Source organism: Drosophila mauritiana, chromosome 3L, assembly GCF_004382145.1.
Source record: "Drosophila mauritiana strain mau12 chromosome 3L, ASM438214v1, whole genome shotgun sequence".
In the NCBI taxonomy this organism is placed as follows: domain Eukaryota; kingdom Metazoa; phylum Arthropoda; class Insecta; order Diptera; family Drosophilidae; genus Drosophila; species Drosophila mauritiana.
Genome location: NC_046669.1, coordinates 739,796 through 752,915, shown reverse-complemented (window position 1 = coordinate 752,915; position 13,120 = coordinate 739,796). Strand labels below are relative to the sequence as shown.

The 13,120-nt window shown below is 42.7% G+C and overlaps 2 non-coding genes across 2 annotated transcripts; both read right to left on the bottom strand.

Annotated features, from left to right (window-relative positions):
• Window positions 1–3,363: 3,363 nt before the first annotated feature.
• Trnai-uau lies at window positions 3,364–3,463 on the bottom strand. The gene is made up of 2 exons: window positions 3,426–3,463; window positions 3,364–3,399 (listed from the first exon to the last, which is right to left on the bottom strand). It is a non-coding gene; the product is annotated as a tRNA-Ile (tRNA).
• A 757-nt stretch (window positions 3,464–4,220) lies between these two features.
• Window positions 4,221–4,318, bottom strand: Trnai-uau. The gene is made up of 2 exons: window positions 4,281–4,318; window positions 4,221–4,256 (listed from the first exon to the last, which is right to left on the bottom strand). It is a non-coding gene; the product is annotated as a tRNA-Ile (tRNA).
• Window positions 4,319–13,120: the final 8,802 nt, after the last annotated feature.

The following is a 13,120-nucleotide window of genomic DNA, read 5'->3' as shown; positions in this document are numbered from 1 at the left end:
GTTGTGGCTTGTTGTAGTTTTAGCCGTTTTCGATTGAGTTTTCGGTTTCGTATTAGCTCGGGGATTATGTCATGCAATTAACAATGGCATATTGTAGTGGTTGTTGTGGTCGCTGCTGCATGTTGCTCGTGTGCCTGCTGCTGTTGCTGCCGTTGTTTTCCTACCGTTTTTGGCTCTGAAAATTTGGCTCTTTGAGTGCGGATTTGCCCGGGCTCGCTGAATTGTCGATTGCGTGCACTTTGCTGAACTTTTGCGGCCACCTCTCCGGCAATTGTTGCATGTAATTAACCAACTTTGACATGTCTAGTTATGCGTTGCGACAACAAATTGACGTAAGCGCGTGCGTCAGCATTTGGCGATTCGATTTGATTCGAATCCCCGGGGTTTCTGTTTCAGTCCACTCTCAGTTCACGTTCACCTCACATCTGCGATTCTGGGCGTGACTTATGCCATATTTCTGGCCACCTCGTGAGCAACAAGGCTGGGCGGGCACGTTCAAATGATGAAAGTGCACCTGGTTTCACCCGCACATTGCGAGCGGCTTACCTCATTACTCGCACATTATGGAAAATTCTCAGCTGGGAAACAGCTTCCGATATGTCATTTTCCCAGGCTATTTCATGATAGTATTCCATAAGAAGTCAGTCATTCCTAAGCTATGGCAGTTGCTTAATCCAAGTTCCTTTTTCAAAAACTCTGTTTACTTAATTGTTTTTAATTTTTTCACTTAAACTCTGTGTTGTGTAGAGGTGGTATCTCCTCTTTTGTTATTTATTTGTTTATTTTTAACGCACTCTCAAGAAATGAAAATAAATGATCAAAGTAATTATGTAAATGCAGGCCAATAATTCAAGGCGAAAAGCACTCGAGCGTAATTCAAGCCATAAACCTTAATTAATGGACTTAATTGAAATATTTCGATCGCAACCGAAATGTAATTTCCATTCCCGTGACAAATGCTCGCGTCGAGTAAATATTTGAGCAAATCTTTTTGGCAGTCCGATCGGTGTAAGTGTCCAGTGGATCTCCCGGGCTTTCACGCATCCAAACACCTTAAAAAATGGAGAAGAGGTGCCGAGATGCAGATCCATCCGATGGTGGCCACTTGAGATGCAAGATGCAACGAACCGCACTCTGCAATTAGTGTTAAAAGACACAAACACGCCGACACAGACGCCGCAAGCTGATGACGATGGCCAGATACGCCAGATACCACATACTCCTCAATCCTCACCCAATCCCAGAGCCAGGAAGAGCCACTAATTGGCCTAATTCTCACTTCTTTTTGGGCCCACGCAGCAGTGTGGATGGGCAAGAAGGTGGGTCGAAAGGGGGAGGGATAAAATACAGAGAGGAAAAATGGGATCTAGTGTACACACGCCATTTAAGAAAGTAACATTTTCGGAAAAAGTTGCTTTCTGAAATATATTACTCATAATGCTTAAATTACAATTTCATAACCACTAAGCGTATTTTATCTGAAATCTCTGCTGATTTTTTGCAAGTGTATGAGCTGATCACGCCTGATCCTCATAAATAAACAACACGGCGAACAAGAAGCAGAACAAGCGGCAACATGAGTGTCAGACGGGCGACCGCCCAACCGATATGCAGATGAGTATCCACGAGGATGGGGCTGATGATGGGGACCAGGGCACTGCAATCGCCGCGATCATGTTGCGGGCGGGCTGCTATCCGATTGGATGCGATTCATTCCGTTCCGATCCGTTCCGGTACGTGTGAAATGATGTGCTGGGTGGTCTGTTCCAAATCAATTGCTGCCCTCGGAAAAGGAAAGGCCCTCCTCGCGTGATGTTTATTTTGCATAAATGTTGCCCCAAATATCGCAGCTGTAAACACATAACGAACCGAACGCAGTTGGATGGATCTCGGATCCCGAAATCCAGATCCGATCCCAACCCATCCCACCACCGTGATTATGCTGCCTCCGGATGGGCATCAAGCATCTGCATCTGCCCGAAAAGTTTCGGCTGTGTAAATATTTGTTTAAAATTCCGCACGCCTACCACTCCGAAAGAGTGTATATAAAAAACCAAGCCTCAAGCCCCCGAGGGCCACCGATGTCCGTATTTTCCCACTCCATTTGCGGGGACCACCAAAGTTTGCTGGACCGTTGGATCTTTGGAGGGCAATCGGTCGGCTGCAGCTGCTCGGAAAATATGCTAAGTACACCGAGTACAGTGGATTAGGTGCTCTACAGTTTTGTCAACTGCACAACTTTAATTGTAATCATTTAATGCTGTGAACTATGAAAGAGACACACATTGATGACATCTGTTTATTGTTGACATATACAATTCCCATGTTAATCCTGTGATTTGTACGTTTCGAACCACTGTGCAATCGATCGTCTTTGCCGACGTCGTCGTCATCGATGCTGTATAAACAAATCAGCCGCCGGACTGCAAACATTTTATTGGCATTGGCTGGCTGCGCTTTTGCCCTGGCTCTCGGATATAGCCGATATAGCTCTTGTTCTGCTGCTTGCTTTTTATTGACTTTACTCCAAACACTCGGCACTCCACAACGCCCACATTCCCATACTCTAGACCCCAGCCCCACTCCCATTCCCATTCCCATTTGGGATCCTCGGAGGGGATCTCTTTTTCAACACCTTCTTGTGGCCGCATCTGTTTGGCGTTTTTGAATTGTTGTTTAGATTTAGACTGTGCTGCAAGATCTGTTCATAATTTCAATTGACTTGGGCCGCGCAGAGATCGTAAAAATTATTTATGTGGATAGGCGAGCGAACACTCGCCGCAGCGGATATTGTTCGATTTCCAGTGATTAATTGCTGCTTTCCACAGCTCAGCAATGCGGCAAAGATCTCCATATCCATATGGCTTTGGAAAGATAATGATTATCATGTTTAGTCGAAGGCACTTTTGTTGAATTTTCAAACAAACTTTGCCTGTCTGCCACTCGATTTGTTTGGGTGGCATGCTCAGACTCAGAAGTTGAGGGTTTTTATTTGAGAGCGGATAGGGATCTTCGCCAGCACGATTGGGTGGAATATGTGTTTGACATATATTCCAAATGTTTACAAGCAATGGCGAAGTGTTAGGTAAGCCATTCGCATCCTTACTTTTTTAAACTAAACATAAGCAGATAATAATTAGTTACAAATAACTCATTCTAAGCGTAATTTATTGTGACAAGATATAATAATCGTGAAATATGCAAAACTTCGTCCGTTTTCCTTTCCCATCTTTTTCAAACGGAAGTCATCTGACAGAAATTACCTTTCAATTTACACAACCACATTCTTACATAGCAAAACGTGCGTAACATAACCAAAAAACATAAAGTGTTGTTACAAAAACAAAAGTCACCAAATTGACTTGCTCCAGGTGAGGCTCGAACTCACAACCCCGGCATAGCTCATATACACACAGAATACTGATTATAAGTACCGTGCGCTAACCAATTGCGCCACTGGAGCGATGCCCGGGCGCCGCCAAAAGCTCAAGGAGACACCCAGATCCCGGAAAATAGAATATTCCGATGTCCTTTAAACTTTATCCTACCCTTTCTTTCCCTATCTTTCATCAAATGTAAAGTCAGTCTACATCAAGGCAAGCACTCCAAAGCCTTATCAGTTAGTTGAGCAAATAATCTTCCCCTAAGCTTAAGCGTAGTTCTATGTTACGCAATGGTCTTCACTTACCACAAACTCAAAAACATTATTTCAAATCGTTCTTAAAAGATGTCGCCATTATTTTATTTTAATCTTAGTTGAACAGTAATATAATTTAAGTTCCATGTAGAACTATCTTAATATACTTACAAGCTTATGGCTTAAAATTAAAATTTAAAGAGCATTCCATTTGTGAAAATGTTTTAACTACATGTTTAAAGCAAGGCTCTTGTCCAGGAATGTAAAATAAAACGAGGTTCTAATCATAACGATATAATTTATATATAATTATAATAATAATTTAATATTTCTGTTGAAACCTAGCTTAAGAACACAAAAGGACTATAAATACAGTGATCTAACAAAATATTAACCTTTTCCACTGTCAAAACAGTAAAGGGTTGCATTATATGTCTTCTGAAGAAACTAAACTACAGAACTAAACGATTTAAATCCCCTGAGGGCCATATAAAATATTTTAAAGTAATATTTAACAGTCCTAAAAATTAAGTCTTATTAAGAAAAAAAAACTGGACCAAAAAATATATAGTCACCAGCGACTTGCTCCAGGTGAGGCTCGAACTCACAACCCCGGCATAGCTCATACACACAGAATACTGATTATAAGTACCGTGCGCTAACCAATTGCGCCACTGGAGCTGTTGACTGAGCGCCGCCAAATGCGAAACAAGACGCTCGACCCTGAAAATAGAACTTTTGCTCTCCCTAAATCGAGAGTCCTCTCTCACTTTTCTCTCTCCGCGACAAGAAGATGAGGAACGACCCGATTTGGCAAGAGCAAAAATTTATGTTTGTGATTTAAAAATCACATTTCTGAAACGAGTGAGATACAAAATTAATTAAAATGCTTAATTATGGATTATTGTTTCGCCTATAAAATAAGGATGTTTTGCAGGCAAAACTATTGTTAGTTGATTGACTATAGAATTTAAAAGTCCAAGTTGTGAAAAATTCAATTCATCTCGCGGTCCATATCGCTCTCTCGATCTCTGCAAATGTTTTTGGCGGAGCGCAAATATTTAAATTTTATTGTTTCGGTGATAAGAAGTGAACAAATCTGAACAACGCGAAATTCTGAGTATCCGAAAATCTGAAAATGTGCCAAATGAGTCAACTTTCGTAATACTGTCGTTTAATTTGTATTAAATGTGCAATCTCATACAGAAACGAAAGCGAAAGCCAAGCCCTTAGAATTATTAATATGTATTAGGTCAATGAAAAGTGAATTTGGTCTCGATTTTACTTTCAATTAGCAATGGATATAGCCCGTTAAATAATGCAAATGATTGGCTTTTCACTTTCGTTCGTTCGCTATTTAGTTACCCATAGAACAGGTGTGCCGATTACGAAGAAGCCCGTGAAAAATACAGCTCCGTATTTAGTACCGACCCCTAACCATTCCCATTACCCTACCCCCTGAATTACCAATTCCATTACCATGCCAACAGCCGGTGCAACAACAACGAGAAAGTCACTTACGACAGTTCGATTTCTTCTGAATTTCATTTGCAATTGCAAAATCCCAGACACGAGGAAAAACAACAACATTGACAAGTAGTAAAGAAGTACACGACTAAAATGCTCTATAGAATAAAATGAAAATCATAAAGTTATTTTTAGGCTCTAAACGAATCGTATTCGAAAATCGATTGTGGTTTTCCGTTTCCAATTTTAGTTAAATACCAATAAAATCAAAGCTTTAGTTAGAGCATGAAAATTATGGAAACTGCAGAAGACCCGAGTCAGGAAATGCAAATGCCGCTAATTACTGAAGCCGTTGCTTTGGCTTTTGATGCCGATGTGGCCATAATCGCTTCTAACTAAATAAAAAGCATGCAATAACAATAACCATAAAGTACAAAAGGCAATCCCCGTTAGCGACAAAACACCTGAAGCCATGACAAATGACCACCATATGACATTAATAATCATAATTCAAAAGTTGAGAAGAGGAAAGAAAAACAGCGAGTTTACAGCGGAAAAACTTGGCGGAACAAACCGAGTAAATCCCTTGTCATGTCATGTTGTAATTAAAAATTATTAAAATAATATTTCCATGTGACAGGGGCCGTCTCGCCAGCAGTTAATAATACTACATGGCCCCATAGTATTATCGGACAATTATGTCGCACAAGCCGAGAAGTGCAAAAGTGACGAGACTGGGCGACCAACCAACTGAATAAATTTAAATATACACAGGCAAAAGGCGATGTGCCACATACCTAAACAAATTAATGCTCCGTTGTGCAATTGTGATGCTGAGAATTGAACGAAATCAAATTAGAAGCGAGCCCGAGGCAATCAAATCAGTACTATATGTATATATCAGTTCCACCAAGGAACAAACTAGAGCAGCGATTGAGCTCCCAGGCGGTAGTTTATTGGGAAAGGGGGGGCTTCGAGGAAGCCAGGGTTGCCATTGACTGGCGCCAATGGAATAAAATGAAAAAACTACTACCGATGACAACAAAGTAGGCACAAATTGCAGGCGCTATAATGTCGATCACATCCGAACAATAGACACCAACGAGAATCGATTTGTGGCACCCATAAAAGCGAGTGGCTACTCCGTAGAATTCAAACATGAATTTAAGGTGCTTCCATTGAATCATACAATTGGAATTTAAAGTTCAGCCAAAACAAAAACCCAAAAAGTCACAAATATATTGTAATCAGCAGTATGGAAATACAGCCGCACATGCCGAATGCCAAAGCCACTTTCACCCGCAGATAAGCGCTGCAGAAACAAAGAAGAAATGGGAAAATCTTGGGTGGGTACGTACGCAAACAACACTATATGTATCTTGGGCACTCAAGTTCCCTTGCCCCCGGTAATTAAGATAAAGCTGAACTGCCAGACGGACCAACGCTGGCAAAACAGTGATAAGCTGTGCTTTCAGTTTAAGTTAGTCATTCCGACAGCATCCACACACTACGGCATATGGTCATAGAAATAGGGATAAATATGTATTTCTTATCAGCTGATTACATTCAAATATTATAAGATAGAGGAAAAGTATGTATTTAAACAAAGCTATGTACTATGTAAAAGTACATCGATACAAAGCTTTTCTGCTTCTCACATGATCATGATTGCAGGAGACCGCAAGGTATAATTTATTGTTTATTTACCCAACGACCTATTATGCTGTCCGCAGCTGTGAGTAGTTATATCGCATATAGCCCACCCCTGCAGCTGTGGGACCTTCTGCCTTCTGCAATCTGCAATCGAAGACTGTGGCTTGGCACACAAAAAAGTGCATTAAGATTACAGCTGGCGACCGTCTGACAGTTGCTGCTGCATTATGGAAGGAGCTTATCAGCTGTCGATGCACTTGTAGCGCCACTTTCAGTTTCGCTGGGAGACGCAGCCGCAGATGCAGTTGTAGACGCCGATGCCGATGCCGATGCAGATGCACTCCCAGATGCAGATGCTGTTCGAGTTGCAGTTGGAGCTGGGTGAAAAGCAGAGATTCGGGATGACCAGAGAGGGGGAGGAGGCGTGGGGCCATACGATTGATTATTGACTCAGCTGCAATTGCTTGGCAAACGGGCAACACAGAGAAAAATACTATTATAATAATATAAAAATATTAATATTCCAATTATACGTTCAATTACAAGTGACTAGGTACAAGTGGGGGTTTAGTAATTTAGACAGCGTAGATACGCAATAAAGTGCCTCAAATAGCTGAGACTTCGATGTAATAAAATGGCGAATTGATGGCCGATTTCCGTGACGGGTTTTCCCCAGTGTAGGCTTGCATATTTTCCCGGGCGCGCTCCAGGGCAGCCTCACTTAATCACGGATCAGATCATCGTGAATTGTTGTTTACCTTCTCACGCGTCAGCGGCTGCAACGCAAAATGCAAAAAGCTTTGCAGGCAATTGCCGCAAGGTACGAAATGAGGCAACTTGCAGCAAAAATGTAAAACGCCTGCGCAACTCGCGGATTTCCACTAAACTTCTCATCATCCTCCGACAGTATCTGTATCTGTCTTTCTCTGTCACTTGCTGGGGACTCTCACTCGCACTCCTACAGCCCGCACTTTGCATATTATTTGCTTCGTTTGTTTGACTTTCTCATTAACTTTTGCTTACTTTGCGGCACTTAAGTTTGCCGATACCCTCGGATTTCAAAAGGTGCATAGGTCTTGCAACTAGCAACTTTGGAAAGCAATTATTTCAGAAGGAAACTTACCCGTTTCATGTCTTCAGTGTTCAATGGCAGCAATTGGAAATCAAAAATGCTTTCAGTTTGCTAGTGTATGACTTTTAAAGGGTATCTGATAGTCGCATGATCGTGCCCCATTTTTAGTCACTGGGCCTCTTTGCCCATGTACATTGCTCCGCGGCCGTTGTGTGTGTTTTGCTTAACTGAAAGTTGGCGTCGCAAGATTTGTATGCGCACCTGATCAAACTTCACGTTCACGTCATTTGCTGCGTTGCGTTGTTGTGTCGGTCAAGCGGAGTCAAGTTTGTGGGAATTTTTTCGCTCATTTAGATGTTTCCCCACCCCGACTATATATTTTATTCGGACACTTTTGAGTCTGCGCCTCGACTTATTACTTATCGTGAGTGGCATGATTCTCTGGGAGAATTAAACTCGATTAGCTAGAATTTATAACTGCCAACGGTTGCGAACTACGAAATTTGGCCAAATTAACGCAGTTGGCTCCAAGTCAAGACAAGACCGAAATATGCAAACGAAAGCAGCCAAACCAACAGATCGAGTGCATTGCAGGTGTTTGAACTCGATCGTCGATCGTCGCCAGAAAAAAAATAATGAAAACTTGGAATAATTGGGCGACAGACGCTGACGCCACCGATTTCGCAGCGGTGAACATAAAACACATATCGGCGCGACGGCGGCTCGTGCAAATGCGAAATGCAAAACAAACAGTTTTCATATCGAAATTGTCTCGATAATTAAATGCGTTGAGCGGTAAAAGTATGTCAGCAATACGTCGATTCAAATCGGCGAGCAGGCAGAGCAAAGGGAGCGCAGCGTTATTCGATATTTATCAGGTGTGCCTCGGCGACACTGGTCCAAATCGCGGGCTGAATGATAAAAGCTTACACCACCGACGGGGCAACAATAATACAATACCATACCATGTACTATACTGTAATATAATTCAATTCCAAGTATGAGTATTTTACATTGCTCAGAGATAATAATGTGTAGCTCTCTTTTTGTTGACCAGTGTCGCGCCTTCGACATTCGCATGGCAGGGGGCCTTCTCCAGCCGAGTTCCCTGAGTTCGTTTCTAGGGCGTTGACATTTCGAGGGCGCAGCAATTGTCCAATGTTTGTCCAATTCGTCACCCAGCCGCGGACCAGATCATGTCACTATATGGCCCCCACATGCCCCCGCCACCCCAGCCGCCTTTTCCGTGCGATTTGAATTTGAGTTTCGTCAACTTAATCAGAGACGGCGGCCCAGTTGGCGCATGTGCACAAGACCCCAGACCCAAAAACAACGAGCTGGTGACAAATCTAAGCCCAAGAGTTGCACTGCGAATAATACTGCACTCCTCTGAATAAAGTATTCACTTCATTTATTTCAACACAGTACTGAGAATCCCTTTCTTGCCCGCATTTATTTCGAGTGTCGGAACTTGGCAGTGGGGCCGTGCCCATTGTCTTGGAGCGAATGCATCTGCATGTGGGCGTCCCTGGCTCCATGGCTGGAGCTCCACGTAAGCCCCGAGATCCGACGGGTCAGAACGGCTTGGCCAGAAGGGTGTGACAACGTTTGTGGTGACTGCCTGTCGCCTGCTGGCTTCGATCTCTTTCCTATTTTGTTTGGAGCCTTACTTTTGTGTTTTGTTGTGTTTTCGGCGCATGTGGGCTTAATTTATTTTGACTTTTGGCCATTTAACTTGAGATTTATCTGGCCTAAACTATGCGCAAACATTTCCCCGGTGCCCGGCTCGTTGACGCGTGGATTAAATGTGCCAAATGACTGAGCCGGGAACGATTTCTGTTAGCGGATTACTCAATGGGTGTGGTCCGAACGCAACCAAATCGTCCATTTTGTGGGGGCTCTGCACTCTGCAGATGTCCAATTGAGTTGTCAGAGGCTAATTTGCTGCTCCCCTCAAATCAAAAATCAGCCGAATGAGTAATCACCGCTTGACAGGGGAGAACGATGAAAGAAACTGGAATTGTTAATGCAGTTTTATACAACGAGATTTTAATGCTGGATATTACCTGCGCCTTGTAGCTCCCTTAAAAACCCTAATTTGCCCTGAATGCTGGGAAAGAAATACTTTAATTGGCATAAACAAGATCTTGCCCTTTTCTGTCCTTATTATTGATCTTTTAACGGACAAATATAATAATCCGATTATATACTTCCGTTTTCGTGAAGGAACTATCAATGCAATAAGGTCAAATATGTACCATATTTTACAAAGCGAGAGCAAATAAGGAAGTATTAGGTAAAGTCAAGGAAATGTGTCAAAGGGTGTATATTTCGTTCAAAAAGGCGACCCTGCAATCTGATTAAGACTTCCGGTTATTCGATTTTATGTCATTACATTTTATGTTTCCAATAAACTATTATTTTTTAGAGAAGAGAAGAGTTCTAAAGACAAATCTCAAATTCTCATCCCATTCGGTGGAGTATTTTTCCAACAATTAGAGAGGCTTTGTTCCCGATTCAAAACAATTGCTTCAGATCGTCTGCATATTTTCTCCAGAGTTCAATCTGCCACTTGAGCTGCATTTCAGTGCTCGTCTCGTCATCTGCGAATGCAACAGCCTCAAGTGCCCGATGGAGTTCCTCAAACGCTGCTGACAGTTTCGACATATAGCGGATGGCCCGCCCGGCCTGATCCGAGAGCATTCGATCTCGAACTCATCCACCGCGGTCTGTATGCTATGTCTCAATCGGCGGCGGAGATTCGTACTATCTTTTCCCACATTAATTATGGAACAATTAAAAGATGCGGGGAATTCCACTTGAATGGCTGTCAATAGGGCGAACAATGGGCCGCTCGCAAGTGGGTTCCACATACCAATTCTCGAGCCCTTCTTTCCAGCCGAGGGCTTCATAACTGCACCCGCATATATGTACATACAAATGTACCGTTGAGCGATGTGTGAGCTGATGACCTCCGCCGTGGACAAATCTCAGAGTAACAACAAAGTCTCGGCACTTACTTCGTGGAAATTACCCACCAGCTGTGTGTGTTTGTTACGCATTTCCTCTCAGGTGTGCGGCAAACAAAAGAGCTGAAAGTAGGTGCAGCTGAGGCTGAGACCGGGATATGGCCCCTAAATCCGAATCCGAATCTGAGTCGGAATCGGAATCAGAGGCTCGGGATTAATGAGCGGCGAGCAACAGTTGCACACAGTACAGCAAAGTGAGTGGGAAAATGGAAAGGCCGCCGCCAAAACAGACACAAATAAGTCAAGGCACGGAGAGAAATAATGCACGGGCTTTGTTTTATGCTTTACTTTAACTTATCAAAGATATAAATAAAATAATTTCAAATGCCTTGATAGATGCCTCCCCTATTAACCCCATGTATTTCAGGGCATTGTTGTGGGACTTTTCCCTCGGTGTAGGCTTCTTACAAGCCAAGCCGCTGAGACTCTGACTCTGTCTCCATTTGGGATTGAGACCGGGCCCGAAGACTGAGACCTGGCGGTTTGGCTAATGATGCCGCCGCTACGTGACGTTCGTTGCCAAGTGGCTGGCGAAGAATGGCTCACCTCTGTCGCCTTCTTTTCCGTTTTATTTCTTCTTTGTGGCTCATGGCTTTATGAATTGTGTGGCATTCTTTCAGACGATGTGGCTGCGGGTTTCTTTATCTGCCGACGCACCTCATTTTCCGGCTTTCGTACAAATGAAAAATTCACAAAAAAAAAGTGAGGGAAAAACATTGAAAGAGCGATAAGTACAAGTAGCTGCAAAGGCTGTCATCTGGGAACGACTGCCGTTGACGATCTGCATGGCTACCGTTCCACTACCTACGCAGCCGCAGTGAAGCGATCGTCATTAATACACTCGGAGATATTCCGAGCTATAAGTAGAAAATCTTTGAAAATCGTTCAGTCCTTATTATTAAAAAAAGCTGGTCCCTACTGAATTTAAAAAAAAAGAAGGTATTTAATAAGAGCTTGCTTGTGGTAAAACATTTTTGCAAGTGCAAGTTGCCGAATATTCATCATCAAAATCAGCATGCAAAAACCATCAGCAATCTCCCCATTTCGCTTACTTGTTTTTTTTTGGCTCGCTTTTTAATTGAGGCGAAGACTTTCCACTATAAATCAAAGGTCTGCGATGATTTGTTTGCAATTTAAATGCAAATACCGACCACCCAGCAGCTACAGATCCAAAATTATAACTTAATTTTGGAAGAAGTCTGCATGAAACCAGCAATGAGCTGAAAATGCCTTCGAGCCACATCGGCGATGAATTGCGGCCCAAACGGAGTGGCAAGAGGAGAAGGTGGAGGGCAGGTTGGCTAAAACCACAAGACAAAGCCACACAAAGCGATCCACTGCGACCAAGGGGCATGATTTGTCTTCAAAATACTCAAAGGCCCTCTCAAAACCTTTCCCCTTGCCACAAAAAAGAATGCCGAGCTTCGAAAAAACGATTTGCGTTTGGTTTTAGAATGAAATCGAATTGCGAACTCACCTGCAAAATGTTTAAACTAACTTGTGGAGCGTCATTAAATGGTAAAGGAACACTCTCACGCTAAGCTTATAGGATAGTAAGATTAAGTTAATTTCGGTGTTTTGGTATTATTAATATTTTTATATATTTTTAGAACCCATTAACTGCATTTTTAAATACTCTTCATTTTATTACTGGTATTAATCCATAGTCATTTTGCGTGCAGTTAAGGCAAATTAACTTTGACGTATTAATCATATTCCTTGATCTCTGACAGTCGTCTTAATGCATGCAATTTTCTTAAATCTTTCTTTGAAAATAAAGGGCATCATATAAAAGCGTTAAGCTGATCACAAGGAGCGATTCCGAGAAGCTTTGTCTGATACCCTTTTCTTTTCTGCCCAGTTCCAATCCCTAACCGAGCTGCAAAAAGGCCCCGAGCCCCAAACCAATCCCCGAAATATTAATAAAAGTCGTCACCGTCAAAAGGAAGCGCAGTCGATCCCAAAAAACAGCACACACAAATAAAAAATTGCGAACCCAAACCCACAAAAAAGATGAGCAAAGTAAGCGGAGTTATGCCACGCCGGTGTTCAGCAAATTTCAATCTCGGCTCAAAGGCAAAACCTCTCAAGGGGAACCGAAAAAAGTAGGAGACAAACCGAAGAAGGTTCGCTTTTGGCCTGCACGTGCAGCATTGAAATGCGCCGCGCGTTGGACCCAAAGGATCTTTGCCAAAAAAATAAAAAACAGGAGAAGGAGTGAGACCCAGATCCCAGATCCCAGAAACCCAGGCGAAGCCAAAT